This window comes from Castor canadensis, chromosome 4 (genome assembly GCF_047511655.1).
Source record: "Castor canadensis chromosome 4, mCasCan1.hap1v2, whole genome shotgun sequence".
Taxonomy (NCBI): domain Eukaryota; kingdom Metazoa; phylum Chordata; class Mammalia; order Rodentia; family Castoridae; genus Castor; species Castor canadensis.
The window spans coordinates 41242958-41261262 of NC_133389.1; the positions used below are offsets into that span (position 1 = coordinate 41242958).

Below are 18305 nucleotides of genomic sequence, written 5' to 3' on the forward strand. Positions count from 1 at the left end.
TTTCATCAATTCATTTTTTAGTCACTCTCAGTTTTCATCTATATTCAACAGATTAGTCCATCTACAGGAACCTATGTGCCTGATACTTCTCTACATGTTGGCAGCACAGTGGCAATAAAGAGATAGTAATTTGAATATAACTCTAAGAAGTCTGAAATTTTTCTATGAATGCAGACTCTGAATATATGCCCTAGTGGCTTAGGAGCCTGGGTGGGGGTGGATTAGATTGGAGTGATACTCCACTGAGAAAGATTAAAAAGGAAGAGGAATTCTTACTATAGTTAGTTTTAAGTTAGGACTAGTGGACTAAAAGGTAAGCTATCTGGAAATGCAAAGGAATTTTTGTACTCTGGAATACATTTATAGAGGGCTTAATGGAAAAGGTTTGAATTATTCTACATTTGAGGACATGTTCAGAGCCTTGTAGTTTTCTACAGACTATCCAATGCTTGGCATTTTGCAAGTAGTCTACAAAAAGTTTATTCACTACTTTAGGTAGTAAAAATTTTTAAATTTAACTCTGGTATCTAATATACAGAATTTCAGTTTCATGTAGGGAGCCAGGCTGGGGACGTGATTAGTTACTAACTGAAATTTCAGTATAATTTTAAGACACAAAGAAATAGCAGATCGAGATTAGCTATGACAGATTCTCAAGACTTCAGCACATGAAAATGAAGGCAGTGTGATATAAACACATTCAAGAATATGGAAGCTAGCCCTGGAGGAAAATGTTTTTCTTTTAAAAACAGAAAATAGTAAGAACTGCCAGATTCTCAATCTATGTGAGACAGCACAATTAAACACCAGGGCTAAATTAGACTTAGGAAATACATGCCAATAAAACTTTTAAAATACACTATTAATTTTATGGCCTTTAAGAAATGCTGTCTGAAAGATATAATATTTTAATGAACTGGAACAATAAACATTTCTGAAAGGTCTATTTATTTATTTCTGAGCTATAAATTCTTGTATTTTTCATTAGCCACAATAGAAACATTTGTTCTAAAAAAATCACCTCTCTTATAATGAAGTGTCTAGCTAAACTACTGATAAGTTATGCTTCTGTTTAAATTAGTATGGGTAAAAATTCTGACCAAAATAATTGTTTCAGAGGAAAAGATGAATAAGGGAGACTTTTTTATACAGAGATACTTTTACAAAGGTTTAAATTCTTTCTTGGTGAGTCTATCATTTGCTTTTGATGATGATTCTATTATTATACGTTTTAGGGTATAGGTATTCAAGTGGAATTCAAGGTGTTAAAACAAATGTTGCTACTTGAACACTCTCCAATATTGAAGTTGGGTAAATGCTAATCTAGAACAAGAATATATTTACATTTATCAAATAGTCCTTTAAACTTGTGTTAGATTCTTTATCATTTTTATCTTATTTTGGTTTCTTATAAGGGATTCCAAATGCACAGTTTGAGGGCTGATTAGAGGGATAGCAAGAAATGTACTGGAGTTAAAAAATGTGTAAGTAACAATGTTGCACCTTGAAATACAATCAACTTGGAACTCATTATACCATCAATGTAGATATATTCAAAGCAATGTCAAAACCTAATGACAAGATTCATGTTAGCAAGACTGCAGGTTTATACAGGGAGTTTGGATGAGTCTCCTTTATGGTCACTATTAATAAGGAACACTGGGGTAGACACTTAAGTAAGTGGGAAAATTAGTGGGAATGTAAACAAAAATGCCATCAAGGTTGGGGTCTGAGGAGACACTGAGTGCTGGAGAACACTCAGAAAGGCACTGAATCTGCTGGGCCTAGTAGTCCACTGTACAATCTGTCTTCTCCTCTCAGTAGGGCTGAAAACCTTTCAGGGTTTTTGAACAGAGGAATGACAAAAACCTAACATTTCATGGCTGGGGGTATGGCTCAAGTGGTAGAGTGCTTGTTTAGCATATATGAGACACTGGGTTTAATCCTCAATCACACACACCCACACACACACATCCTAACATTTCAAAAGGATAACTCTGACTTCTGTGTTCAGTCTTTAGAGCACAGCTGTCCAACAATAATAAAATATGAGTCACATATGTGATTGAAATTTTTCTTGTAATAACTTTGGAAAAGACAAAGTAAATGTTAAATTAATACTAATAACACATTGCATTTAATTCAATCTATTCTAAATGCTATTATTTCAACATGTAACCAATAAAAAATATCAGATATTTTACATTCTACTTCAAAATTAATTCTTTCATAGCCAATGTGTCTTTTTACAGCACAACTCAGAGCAGTCGTATTTATAGTAAATAGCCACATTGGCTACTAGTGGCTACTATAGAGGAAAGAATGATTTAGAAGATAAATATTTACCAGGAACACTAACATATAGTGATTTCTATAATTCAGGAAATAAATGAGAGGAAGTTGGATTAGGTGATAAGAAATGGTTGGGTTATGAATATATTCCAAATAATGACCCAGCAGATCTTGACCAAACAGTGAACATGCAAAGATAATTACAGATTTGGGACCTTGGTAATAAAAACTATGAAACTGTTATTTACTAAAGTGGAGATGACCAGGAGAGAAGGAAGTTTGGTTTTGCAGACATAAAGAGAGTAGATGTCTTAGATGTATCATTCCCACTAGAGTCTAGAGGGTACCCTGGACAAAGAAAAGCAAAACAGATTCAGGGGCTCCTGTTAAGAAGAACCAAGAGAAAGCAAAGGGACAAGTGTAAAAAAAATCTTAAGAATATCCAGATAGTGAGAATAAAAAGGAAGGAGAATATTTGGGAGAGGTATAGGAACCAGAATGAAGGGTACTGTGTAAGACCATGGTGGTAGGGAGCACGAATGAGATAAAGCAGGAATCAGGCTTGGACAATTGGGTGGGCACTGGCAGTGAACATTAGAACAGGAAAACATATGAGGTAAAACCACATTTAACACAAAGAAATGATGGGTTTGGCATTGCACAGATTGATGTAAATGTATCTCAAAGGCATCCAAATAATGATATCTAGTTAATAACTGAGACAAAGGCAAGAAGCTTAACAGTGATGAAGCAATTAGAAAAAAATTAGGAATTATTAGTAGAGAAAGTATAGATGAGAACATGGCAATGTATGAGAATATGCAAGAAATATTGATATTTACCAAAAGCAGAGCCCTGAGGAGAACCAATGCAGTAGGAATGGGTACGAGACAAAATCCTGTTAAGAATACTAAGTAAAATGGCCAGAGGTAGATAGAAAACCTGAGCAAGTAGCATCATAGATGCAAGGGAAGGAAGTGTTTTCAGAAGATGATGTGCACCATGTTTGTGCCGGTATCTATGAAATCACTTAGAATTACTTAGGTCAACACTGCAGAATGCCATGCTAGCTGTTTCCAATAAAAAAACCAATAGGGTTTTTTGGGCTAAAGCAACCTAGACTATGAGACACTAAACAGGAAACTAATTCAATATCAAAGAGTAAAGAGCAATGAGCTAGAAGCTATTACTTATACCCTGCATGACCAACAGCCCAGTGCCCTTGTAGTCTATATCCCGTAGAAATTCAAGCCACAGCATTTGCTGTCTGTAAAAAGAAAGTTTTTATTTTTTACCTTACTACTATGATTCATATGGCTCAGGAGACTATATGTATGTCTGGGTTATCCACAAGAGGAAATTTTATTCTTCAGAATAACATAAAGGTTAAATGTAAAAATAAAAACAATTGCTAAGAGATAACATTACTAAAGAAAGTAAGATTAACAACATACTAAAGGCTATCTTGCAAATAATCTTTGAGATTTCCAAAATTATAATAAGGTAATAGTCCCCAAACTATGCTTGGCAAAACAAAATAGGTAAATCCATCTAAAAGGAAATTTATTCTTCCTTGCAATAAATATAGCCTTTACCTATCAAATATGGTTAATTTCTTTATTGTAGGTTTTCTCTCGTGTGTTAGAATTTCTTTTAAACCTCTAAGAATGGATTATTCAGTATCTCCCAAACTTTTTAGCTTGTAATTCTCTCAGAACTATCAATATCCCATGGAACAAGTATTCCCCAGAATATAGTTTGGGAAATGATGCTTTAAGACTTGTGAACGTTGTCAGAAGCAGTCACATAAGATAAACCGAGGACAGTGAGTCTGCACATGCTGTAAACTAAATCCCTATTTAAAACATCAATGACAAATTTTATGACTTAGATATGGAATAACTTTCAGAACATTGCAGGAACATTCAAACTAAAAAAAAAAAGAAAGTGAAAAATTACGAAGGATGATAAAAAGCCCTAAGTTACAAGCTCAAACAACATCAAGTTAAAAGCCCACTACAAGAAACTTATTTGCTACTCTTTTTTAAAAAATCAATGTGTGTATAGCAACCTTAAAATAAAGATTTTCATTATAAAGATGTAATCAAGATTAATTCCAGTCATGTGAGAATTCTTCTTTCACCTCATTTGAAAAATATGCATAGAATCAAACTAAAATGAACAAAAGGGAAATTTCAGAGAGAAAATATTATGAAAAAATCAACATTTAGGTGGAAAAGTGGAAAGCTTTTTGTGTCATAATTGTTATGACAGAGTTTTAAAGCTGATTTTCATAATAAAAGCCTCTCTGCTGAGCTGAGATGATTTCCTTTCTTCATACTACATGCTGCTTTTGTGATTACTGCTGAGCACTGGGAAGAAATCACAAAGTATGAAGTTCAGCAGGAAGGATTGGGAGAGGAAAGTTCTGCCATATAAGGATGATACTGGGTGTGATTCATAATTAAAATGAAGTTCTTCTGCAGAGGAGTGGGCAGGAGAAGTAGACGACAGCATTTAATTATTAAATGACATTTCTGAATACATGAACTTTTATAAAGCGCTCTGAAAACTAAAGAAGATTCTAAGATGGCATAATGGCAACTAGTCCTGTGGGAAAGATTATATCCTTCTCAAAAGAAGTAACACACATGCACATGTATGTACAAACATATCCACATCTAAATCTGAGTATCGATATGCATGAATTTATACATATGCATGTATATTATTTGTGCATGTGTACATATATGTATTTTATTTTACCGTTGTGATGGGTAGGGATACATTGTGACATTTACAAAGGTTCTTATAATATATCAAATATATCATACTTGAATTTACCTCCATCATTCTCCTTAATCCCCCCCAACATATATTTGTTTTCCTCTAAAAATATAATTTGTAAGTAATCCAAGCACCTAGCTCAGATTCTATTGGAACAGAATCTTTTGCTCATTCCTTCTACCAGATGGCTTGCCCAAACCTTAAGTCTGTAGAGGAAATGATCAATCAGATGTCAGGGAGGCCGTTCTCTAGAGTAAGACACATTGGCAAGAAATTTTGCAGGCTGTGGTTAATAGGAAAAAGGAATTTTCTAGCAAGTAGTGAAAATCAAAGTTTATCTCATAATTTCAGCTGTGAATTTCAGCACATATAATTGGAAAAACCATGTTTGAAGAAGACGCAAACAGTTTTGGAAGCAAAGAGAACCTCAACATTGATTCTTAAAAGGGTTCATTTATTGAGTTTCAACTAGTGTAGTTACATGGGATTTAAGTTAAGCTTTTATGCAATATTGGAAAATAATTATTTTCCAATGACGTTTTTCTACACTTTAATATTCTGATACCTTTCCTAAGAAACATTCTGCTTTCAAATTGCCAAAGTGCTATAATTTCTTCAATGCTTTAGCAGCCTGCTCAAGAGAGACATAGCCTGTGGAAAAATCAGTGAAAATAAGTGAAACAAAGACATCTAAAGGCAAAAATAAGGCCTTTGACAAGCTCAAGCTTTAATCTAAAATTAGAGAAGCAGGTTTTGATATTCACAGTACATCTACTTCATGACATTATGGACAACCCTTGGCCACACCTTGAGGCAATCTTCTAGGCTTTTGTGAGAAATGATTTTCTTCAAAATTACTCAAATGCACGTATTAAATTTTTAACAAGTTTTAGCAAATAGGAAACTTTGCATATGTCTTAAAAGGCAGTACCTCTTATTTGTGTCAAAGCTGGCTTCCAGTGAAACAGAAGACTAATGTTTTATTTTGTGAAACTCGAGCTCATGTTCTTGTGTAGATAAAATAAGGTTATGTTATAATGTAGTGGGAATCAATGAGTCACTGTTTCCATTTGTAATACACTGAACAGCTGTGTTTAAGTGACTATCTATTAGTCACTCATTTCTTTAACAAACATTTGCTAAGCTTCTTCTATGTGCCAGGAGCTGTGAAATGGACAGACAGCTTCTGCTGCCACAGAACTTAGCCCTTGGTATGGGAGAGGGAAAAGATAAAATATCCTTTACAATAGCATGACAGTTTCCCAGAGAAGGAATGGATATTAGGAGACCACTCAAAATTTGGTGCTGGTATGCAGGTGATTCCTCCTTAGTACCGTTTTTTAATGTCTATGCCTCAAAGCATGTATTTCTGTCTCACCCCAATTTAACAATGGCCCCAATTTCCATATTGTCTAATAAAAACTTTAACCAACAACAATAATAATAAATTTAGTGCTTACAACAACCCTTAATAAGTGCTTTTCATCTGTTTGAGTGGCTACAACAAAAATGCATTTCTGAGTTTTGGAGGCTGGGAAGTCCAAGATCAAGGGATCAGCAGATTCAGTGTGTGGAGAAGCCTCATATCCTGGGTTATAAAAGGAGACTTCTCACTGTGTGTATCCTCATATCATGGAAGAAGCTTGCTAGTTCTCTATAGGTTTTCTAATTTCAATAATTTAATCACCTCCAAAAGCCCCGCCTTCTAGTACCATTGTCATGGGTGTCAGGATTTCAACATATAAGTTTTTGGGAAGGGCATAAACATTCAGGTCATAGTAGTAAGTAAACAGTGAAGCAGGATTCAACCCCTCAAAATGTAAGCGGCTTCCTTTAATTAACGTGCATGTCTTCATTGTTCTACTCAAAGGGCTTATGTGCTACGTGCTGAGGACACAACAGTAATTTTAAAAATATGATCCCTGTCCTACACAGTTATAATTACATACTGTGTTAAGGCCCCTAAGGAAAAAAACTACAATGAGAGAAAATTCCGGTTGCACGCATGTGCAGGGAGGCTTTTCTGAAACCCTCATTTTAAGCAGAGATGTAAGTGAAGAATCATGAGAAGTGAACCACCGAAACTGAAGAGTAAGAGAAGAAGCAGTCACCAAACCTCTGAGAGAAGTAAGGGAAAGAACCCTGTTGTGAAGAGAAATGATTTTCTTCAAAATTACGCAAATTCACATAATAAATTTCTGGCAATCTGTTACAAATGACACAAGAGTATGGTAGCTGAAGGAATATGTGACATCAAGTTTGTTGCTGGTGTTGCTGAATCTTTAATTCTTTTTGGGTAGATATGCCTAGCTGACAAGGTTAATCTCTCAATTTTTGTAAGCCATGAGTAACAAATTATTTACTTCATGGAGTTTTAGTGAGGATTAAGTGAGTAAACATATATAAAATGCATTGAATAGTGCTGGCTAAATTCTCAAGAAGTTTAGGTATAATAATAATTTGTCAGGAGGCTAAGGCAGGAGGATTAAGAGTTCAAGGCCAGTTCAAGAACTGTCTCAAGAAAACAAAATAAAATAAGAAAACACTATTTTGTAGGGGGTGTGTCAGACCCACTCAAGGGTCCCACCAATGAGTCAAAAGCATGTGTAATTCCCTCCTATTGTGTGTGAGAAGAATTTGTGATTTGCTTCTAGCCAACAGAAAATGGAGACGGTAAAGGGCTGTTGCTCTTTGATTTTATCATATTACATAAGAAGTCATCCAAGAACCAACAATGACATTTGAACTATCTTGGCCTTTAAAAGTTGGGGTCTTAGTACTACTGTTGAAAGGAAGTGAATCCTGCCAGCAACCTGGATAAACCTGGGAGAAGGTCCAAGGTGCCATGACAGTGCAGCTGCTCACATCTTGGTCTGCCTGTTACCCTGGACAGAGAAACAGCTCAACTGCGTCCAGACTGCTAACAGGGAAATACTAAATGTGTGCTACTTTAAACTGCTAAATTTGTAGCAATCTGTTACAAAGCAGAGAAAACAAATATAGGGGAAGCGAGAAAAACTCACCTGATTGTTTCTCTGTCCTTTATCAGTCAAGAGACAAATTGTCTGTTGACAACCTAATGTGGTTGAGTGTGTATGTACTAGTATCTAGAAAACAGAAGCAGTATGGTCAAAGTATAAAAGACGTGCATTATAAAGAGCAGACTGAAATCTTTAGGTGGGCAGGGAGCTGTACACCAAGAGTAATTGCTTAATAAATAGCAACGAATGCACTGATTTTGTTCTGGGTTAGTTGTATTACTGTTTGATACATCTATGTAATCCTATGTTGTTTTCTGATGATGATGCCCCAAAGATACTTTTATTAGGATATATAAACAAGTGATTTTATAAGGAATATACAGGTATTTATATATGCATATATACTATCCAACGTAACAAAGAAAAAAGAAAGCAGATGATGGATTTTATAAGGAATAAATACACACACACACACACATATACGTGTGTGTGTGTATTTTTATGTAATAAAAAGGAGCAAATGAAATCAATGGATTTTAGCTTTTGCCTAGGGGTTAATTTAACCACAGTTAAGTTACTGTAACTGACATTCCAAAGTGTGGACAATGGATCTCTTCAATTAAATCAATTGGCTACAGGCAATCCAGAAAATGGAAGGTACCATTCCTTCTATTATGTCTGGAAACTTTAAATTTCATGTACACTTTCTCTAAGGAAGAAAAAAAAAACCTAGCATATTTTTGAAATATTAAAGACATTCCACTTTATTCTTCATTATTAAGTAACTCACAGTATGCCACAGTGGAAAGAGGGTTGCATTTAAAGTTAGAAAATTGATCTGTAAAACCTAGTTCTTCATCTTCACATCTGTCTGAAGATTATCCAGCTTCTTCAGTTCTTAGTTTTCATATTTCTCATTATTCAAATGGAGAAAGTAAATATAAATGCAAAGCATAGTGAGCATGAAGTAGAACACATGTAAAGAGCCTGAAGTACTACCTAACAACATGTGAAGAGTGAATTTTTATAAGATTAAAATATAATAACATTAAGCACCATTAATTAAGTATTTAGTTTGTGATTCTTAAGTCTCAGAATTCTCAAGCATGTCTGTGAACTTAAACATAGGTACAATGATAGCTAAGGAAGCAACATTTAGAAGGGACTATCTGCTTTGAAATCACGTATCACAGCTGGAGAGTCTAGAGTCTTGTTGACTTAGTGCTGACTGATCACATGACCTCTATCCTCACCTTTTGAGAAATCAGTTCCTTAGCTTTGAGTATGTCAGCTGTACCACACAGGTCTTCCTGGATGGGCCTAGAGATCAGAGCCAGAGACAAAGCTATCCTACAGAGACATATAACATAAGGTACTTAGTTAATAACTTCCTCCATGTATAGAAGAAAGATACAGAGCCTAAATACTAGGAGTGATGTCATGACAAGGAACAAAGATTCCCCAGAATTGTACTGGAAAGTACAGAGGTCAATGCATGTTTAACGCTTTCCTACCCAATTACTTAAGCTTTTTCTTGTTGTTACTGTTGTTTTATTTTGTTTTGTGTTTTCTGCCCTGGCAGCTCTCTACTTCTTGCAATCTGAGCAGGCCAAACTAACACAACTAGAAAGCATTACACTAAGTAAACTATAACACTTTGCACTTTGAAGATAGTGTATAGTTCACTGGAAAAAAATTCCATTTGCATAGGAAGCCAAAAACCATGAAAAAATTGGACTGCAAAGTAATAAGAAGCCAACAATTCTAATTAACGAATGCTAAAAGAGTAAGTTTTCACCAAGTCTGAAAATCAGTCTTTTAATTTTCACAATAAAATGCCAAATTTGCTACCTAAATCATACCAACACAGAGCACCTAGGTGAAAATTCTACACCACACAGTCATACTTTTATTAGTAATAGAGAATGCCATCTGATTTTTAGAATATCTATGTCACAAGTAGAAGATTTTTAGAATATCTATGTCACAAGTAGAAGATCAGCAACAGGTCAAACCTTTGCTCTTTTACTTCCCCGTTTCCAAAATGGATTCTGCAACTGGTTAGAGCTGAAGAAATAAGAGTTAATGGAAACAGGGTGGGAGGAGTTAGGAAGGAACTAGATACTGCCAGTTCAATGCCAAGTGCATGAATTCAGGAGAAGAACTTCCAAAAAGATAAGAAATGACACTTGAGTATTATATGGGGGCAAGGGTTAGGTTCCACAGTTAAGGTAGATGAGGAATAATACAGAGGCCTTGCACAGTACACATAGTCACACAAACACAGGGAGTTGCCTTGCATGCCATACACCTTACAAATGACTCAATAGACATACATACAAATAAAATGCCTATTATTATGATCAGAGTCTACCATATAGCACTATAGTTTTGTATGGATTTTAGTACGTACTGAATTTTCTTCCTAGGAATACGTCTAACCACAGGTTAAGAAAATTATACTTTGTTACACTGATAATTTTTACACAAGTTGTTCATGAATAATAATCTCACTGAGGTTAAAACTACCTGTGGCATTTCTACTGCTATTCCAGTACATGAGTATCAAGCTCCAACCACAGCTCTGGAAATCACAATCATTTGATATGCATATTTAGGTGTCTCCTATCTATCAAGCCAACACAGATGCTCAGGCCTGACCTTTGACACACTGGGATGCAGAATGTTTGTTTATTAATAATTTCCATTAGTTCTAATGTGGAATACACAGTATTATAATAAACCATATTATATATAACAATGTCATGTATTTTAAGAATATATGTATAAGGAAATTATATTTCCTGTGACTTTTGTTTAAAGACAGAAAAAGTGCTTCACAGGAGAAGCATTTTAAAATAGGGTTACTGCTTCTAACAGCTTTTATGTATCAACAGTGATTTTAAATGTTTTGAGTTTGCAATGCCTTTTTTGTACCTGATAAAGCCATGGATGAAAACTCCATGTGACACACTGCTAACTGTCTTCCAGAATACATTCACCCTTTCATTCTTATATAGTAATGAACTCCTCCTCTGAGTTTGAGCAGCATGAGGTGATATTTCCTAGACTCCTGCCCTTACTTATGGCCATGTATCTAAGTTCTCAATAAATGAATATAAGCAGATGTGGTGTGTGTAATGTGTGCATTGCTTTCCTCCCCAGTTCTCCATTTAGAAAATGGTTGAGCCAACTTCAATCACTAGGAATGAGGGTGACAGCCTGGCAGAAGATTGGACGAGAAAAAGAAGACACTGGAGGACTGCCATAAGCAGCATACTGCCCACTTGTGGACTGTAAATTGAGACAAAAACTGCTAACACATTTTAGTCATCTTTTTCTGGGATTCTGTTATAGCAATGTAGCCTCTACCTCAAGGCACCTTGGAAATAAACCAACAAACAGATGTTTATATACACACATATATACACAATATACTATAAATTCTATGTGAGAAATAAGTAGAAATTATTAATAATCAAATTCTCTGTATTCCTGTATGTCAGTGGTCAGAGCATCTGTGCTGGCAGAATAAGGCAGCAGGATAGCTGGATCACTACATGGGTACATCAAATGATTGCAATTGCTAGAGCTGTGGCTGGAGCATGATACCTAGATAATAGAATGTCCCTAGAAATGCCACAGATGCTATTATAATTATAATGTCAGTCATGAAAAACTTTTATAAAAATTCCCAACATAGCAAAATGCAACACAAACATACATACATATATTCAATGAACTCTTGAATCACATTTGGGTACTGTGAGCTGAATATTTTATAATAATTGGGGGTAGCTAAAATATTTCTTGAAAAAACTAGCTTAGAAAATACCAGTGGAGCTTTTGTTTCAGAGCAGTCATTGGGAACCATGATTTGTCATCCAGGATCATAATATACAGGTGAAACAGAGCAGTCTGAAATACAAAACATGATTAAATGATTGGCTCCTTCCCCAGTAACCTAAATTCTTTCATATCTCATCTCTATGCTCAGGCCTGCAAGCAAGTAATCTTAATGAATGTCAGAGCTTATTTAAGTGTGTCGTTGTAAATACCAGGGGCACTGATCTTTGAGACTCTAAAACTATAATCCAATTCTCCTTTAAATGAAAGAAATCATTGAACACCATTGTTCATATTTTCTTCCTGTCATTAATAAAGAATGGATTTCTAAAGCCAACATTTCTTATGATAAATAGGTGATACTGAAAACAAAGATACGAAAATCACACTTTATGATTAAGCACTGTGAAAAATATACTTAATATGAGAAGAATTTTAGCAAAATAAAAGCAATTGTAACTTCACAAATAGTTCTTAAATTTTTTGGCAAAACATTGCCTATTTTCTTCTTAATTCTATATTTCATCCTAATAACCACTAATAATACCTAATGAATTATACATTATTTATAAACTAGAAATTAAGGGGAGCCTGTGGAACTAATCAATTTCATATAGAATAAAAATAAAAAATAAGAACTGCATATTTTATGGCTGTATTGTCATTTTTTTCCAGCAACTGCAGCAATGTGTAGAATTTTAATCTTTTTGACAGAAGTTTGTATTTCTGAGTGATATACAAGAGATTAGTCTCAAAATGTGATAATGTGAGCCCTGAGAGGAATTCATAGGGAAGTGACTGCTGTAACAATGCAGCCCTGGTTTGCAAAGGATACACAAGTCCCTCCCTGACTGAGGGATTAGAGTGATCTAATCAGCCATATGCTCTCACCCACAGGACACATATGATCTACGTGCAAACAATCAAGTCAACCATCTAATTTTATTCAAATGATAAAGGGGGGGAATGGCTTTTAAAATCCAAGCTGATTAAAAATCAGTTACTACAATTCATTATCATAATAACTGAAAAATGTTTCCATTTAATTAAATAATAACCATATACTGAGAAGGGAAAAACTAGCCATTTGGGAACTCAGATTATCCATGATATGCATTTATCTCTTAAATAGGAACAACATGCAGCTAAAATAAATATTGTAAACAACTGGGGGAAGGGAGTCAAACCAAATTTTGCAAGAAGATGATGTACATTTTGAAAGCAGATTTTAGGCATATGGCATAAAAAAATAAAAAATTTAAATGGGAAAATATTCTTCAAATCTGCATATAAAGGAAAAAAATGAAAAGCAAATATGACTTTCATGGACATTAGAAATAAAAAATAATCTATGTTCTGAAAAGGAAAAGAGAAATAATGGCAATAAAATATAAACATCTGCTTAAAAAATAAGATGTAATTTAGCTTATTTACAAATCAATTTGAGGGAAACCATTCTACATCTACATTCATTCTGAAAATGACACAATTATTCTGCTGGTTAAAATACCGGAGACTAAATGGAAAATCTAAATAGAATAATAAATCTTGAAAAATGAAAAAATAACAGTATTTTTAGAGCAACACTAGGAAAAAAGAGTATAATGATTTCCATAAGATTTAATAGCATTTTGTGATATTTGTTTAATCACAAAAATTAAAAACATTTTATAAAAAAAGGCTTTATGAAATAGTTTTCCCTCAAACAATGAAATGAACAAAACCCAGTAAAGAAATCTTGAGTAAAAGATATAAAATAAAAACTGGATATGGTTAGGTAAGGTGAAAATTCATACATTTAAACTAAATGATCAAATACAATAATGTACACATTTTTCTCCTATTTGAAAAAATATAAGTGAAAATGAAATCTGTTAAGCCTTTAACTATAGAGCTACATCTAAAGAAGTAGAGAATTCAAAAATAAATTAAATCAAGAGCAAAAATTCAAGGGCATTTATATTAGCCGTAATCAATACTGTTTTAAAAAGTGTCTATGAACACCTTTAAGAAGATAAAGAAGAATGGTCTAATTTTTCTGTTCTGAACATATTTAAAAGCTTACAGCATCCCTCCTTAAGTGAACTATGATCAACTGAAAAAAATACAAATGAACAAAAAGCTAATTATGAACAATTCTTTCTGGTCAAGATATTCTTTTGTTATGATTTCTTAAACTGAAACTATTACTTAATTACCGTTCTCTAGTTGTCTTTTAAGGTGTTAATGAAATGCAGGATGGGGAATAATACACATGTCTGTATCACTAGCCATGACTCAGCTTTTAAGTCAAGCCTGCTAACTAAAACCTCTTGATATGAGCTAGGCTCAGTGGTGGGAATGGAAGTGATTAGGAATAGATGGCAGAAGGAGGAGTAACTTGAATTGCATGTGTGGCAGAACAGACTGCCTACTGAAATTAGATGTAGAAGAATAATAATTTCCTTTAAGGTTTACAGTGTACATATATATTTGTGTAGAGTGTGTGCAGGGGGAACGGGGAGTACTAGGGATCAATCACAAGCTGGCACAATCTAGGTCTAGGCAATCACTCCCTCACTGAGTTACATTCCTAGCCCATAAAATATTTCAATAGAATCTAACAGATTAAGAAACCAGATCACAAAACAAAACATTAATACACTCTGAAGTGCTCCTCCCCGGTACTAAGCTCCAAAGGTAATCTTATACCACAGATTAGTTTTGCTTCTTTTTGACCTTTACAAAAATTAAATTATATTGTATACATCTATACTTTTCAGACTAATTTTATATTTAAGCACTTTTGTTCAATTATGTGTGAGATTTACCCGTATCACCTCATACAGATGCATTAATTTATTCCTATTGTGCTACTATAGTAAGTTCAAATACTGGAATACTACCTGACAGTTTGTTTATTTATTCTGCAGTTGATGGGTGTTTTGGGAGTTTCCAGATTTTGGCTCTGGTGAACAGTATGGCTATACCATATTTACTCCTATTTTTTGTCAATTATACCTAGAATGGGCACTGGGCATAAGCACAGGAGTATAAATACTAGATCCACTTTAGTAACTACTGTCAAACAAATTTTCAAAGTATTTGTTTACTCTGACCAATATGAGAGTTCTGCTTCTTTCACTTTTTCACAACACTGGTTTTTGTGTACATGTGATTTTTATGTGTATCTGTTCATAACACTAGCTATCCTCCTGGGTATGTCATTGTATTACATTGTAGTTTCATTTGATAAATCCCAGCATCAAACAGAACATAACATTTTAGAATGACATACATATATATATATATATATATATATATATATATTTACATAGACAAATAAAAACATTTAAATGAACAAATTCAAAGGAAAGATGTGTGAGACATCTATACTAGTGGTTCTCAATTTCTTAGCCTTGTGTATCTGTCCTCTGGGACAATCTGCATTTTTGATTTTGCATTTTGATTGTTACCGCTGGAGAAAGGAGATGCTACTGACATCTAGTAGGTAGAGCCAGGTATGCTTAAATATCCTACGAGTCATAGGATAGCTGCACCAATCCCACCCCTAGACAAAGGATTTGTCCAGCACAAAGTGTCATTAGTGTTAAATTGTAAAATCTATTATACACAGAAAACTAAACAACAATGAAGTAAAAATTAAAAAAAAAAATAAGAAGATGTGGAGAGGGCTATACAATGCTCACGGATCTGAAAATAATACTGTATAGATGTCAGAAAGGTCTGAGAAAACTCTTGGGTGACTTGATTGTGGTAACAGTTCCATAAGTATATTCCTATATCAAAATTTATTGACTTCCACATTTTCAATATTTATTCCATCAATAAGTTTTTAATTTCTTTTAATTCTAAAAGTAATTTTTGAAAACTGACTAAATTTAAGAGATGGTATCAAAGCTCTGTAATTATTAAAGAAATCAAAATCTATAATTGAAAGTTTCCCAAAGTGATACCTACGTCTTGATAACTTTAAGAATGAGCTTGTTCTAACACAATATTATACAAATTTTACATCACCTAGAATATTTTCTCACTGACTTTAAGAGATCAGCATTATTTTCATAAGTAAAACCTGTCATGGACATTATAAGAAAGGAATAGTATAGGCCAAGCTCCCTCTACCGAAGATATAAGAATCCTAAACAAAATATTAGCAAATTAATTTATGGTTTTATGCATATTTAGATTGATTCTAGGAATTCAAGTTTCAGTTAATACATTAATATAATGAAGAAAACAGTCACTTTATTTATGCACAACCTGTTATTTATGATGAAAACTGAGAAAACCAGGAATAGAATGAAACCGTTCAATTTGACAAAAAGCATCTCCAAATGGCATCTGCTTTAAGCATCCTTCCTAAAGGTGGAATAATAAAATCTGTATCCAAGGTTTAAAATGTGATTTGAATTTCAGCCATCAGCATTTCTATTTAACCCTTTATTTCATTCACTGGAATAAAGAAAGTCAGGTTTTAAAAATAATAAATAAAACTATAGTTACTATTAGTCAACACTCATAAACTCAGAGGATCTCCCACCCAAAGTATATACTATTAGAATTAATAAGTGAATTAACAAATTCATTAGAAAAAATAAACATATAAAAATTGATTTCTATATCAAAAAATAGAAACAGTTTAGAATAACAAAAAATCAACAAATACATAGAAACAAATCTATGAAAAGATGTTCAAGACCATAAAATATTGAGAGAAAGTAAAGAAAACTAAATGAATGGAAAAAATGTTATATTCATAAGTGAGGAGATTCAGTATGTTATGTTATGCTAAATTGGTCTATGTAATAGATGAATTCTGTAAGCAAAATCCATGTGCTTTTAGTGATATTCCAAAATTTCTATTGATATCCCAAAATTTCCATGAAAATACAAGTGGCCACCAATAGACAAGAAAGAACAAAGCTGGTGCTCCCTCTACTAGATATCAAGATCCCAATAATCAAAGTAATATAGTTCTGGTGTAAAGACAGACTAAAGGACCAAAGCAAAAGAGAAAAAAAAGCATCTGCAAATAGAAGTGATATATTTGGTAAATTGTTTATGACAAAAATGAAATACATTGCAGATGGGGAAATGATAACATTTCCAATGCAAATATGTTTTGGCAAAGTAGATATCTATTTGGGGGGTTGATTAATATAATATGGCATTCTATTTTCATGTAGTAACATTTTTCCAACATTTTCTGCATTTATCCACAGTTTTGCAGATGTGAAAGAAACATCTAGAATTCAAGGTTGATTTTTGTTGCTAAAATATCTCATTTTATATGAAAACTTACAGAATTTATTTGATGGTTCTAACTTTAAAAAATTATCATGCATATTATGTATAAAGAAAATATTTTCAGATAAATGAAAAATTATAGCACATTTTCAAGTTTTGGAAATGGGTCTGTATAAACTGGGGATGGTATACCAATAGTTTTTTTTTTAACCAAAGAAATATATCCATAACAGATATTAAAAACAAAATAAAGGCTAACTTCATTATTGCCTTTTTTTGGTGGGACTGGGGTTTGAACTCAGAGATTTGTGCTTACAAAGTAGGTGCTCTGCCGTTCATTATTCCTATAAATTTATTTTGTCTTCTGTAATATTAAAGTTTTACAAGTATATGTTAAAATATCTAGAAAACAAAACATTCTTATTTCTTAATCAAATGTATATTTATAAAAAGAACTATACTACTATAATAAATATAATGGAAGTCATTAAATAAATCAAGTACCATTTCAGCAGCAGTGATAATTTATTCAATCCTGTTTAACATATTTGTCCTGCTTTTTTTTTTTTTTGCTTTCCTTTCAGTGGAAATTCTAAATGGATAAAACATTAAGAGGAGAATTTAAATGAGAATACAAAGTACAAAAAGTAACATTCTGGAAACTGTCCCAAGACAAGATTAAAGAAAGTGAGAAAATTGAGCCACTTGTATCATTTCCTCAACCCTCAATCAATATATCCTTTCTTTTCATCACATACACTTTATTAAATAATACCCCTGATGTACAACACACTAGATTTCAACAAGCAAAATTTTGGCATTAAAATACAAATTAATTTAAAAAAATCTGTAAGGGCTGATGCAATATTACTCTGTGCTAGGAAAACATACTCTCAGTATAATTAACACTTCTGACCTGGCTCATTATAAGTGGCAAGCTTCTGTTTTATAATTTATCTCACCATTTTCTAAGATTGCATATCTGACTGTCCTTCTAGATTGTAAAATCCTTAAGTGCAGCACTGTGTCTACTAATTAAGTTCCCCCCACTGCACAGCAAAGAAACAACAGGACATTTACAAAGAGGCTCAATGGTATGAGTTGCAAAATGAAATTTTATTTTGATCAATGAAAATCTAATATAATTAT

General features: G+C 33.3%; 1 protein-coding gene across 1 annotated transcript in view; it reads right to left on the reverse strand.

Annotated features, from left to right (window-relative positions):
• Window positions 1-18305, reverse strand: part of Asxl3 (ASXL transcriptional regulator 3) — a 90174-nt gene that overhangs the window by 15558 nt on the left and 56311 nt on the right. The gene's annotated exons all lie outside the window — the stretch shown is intronic.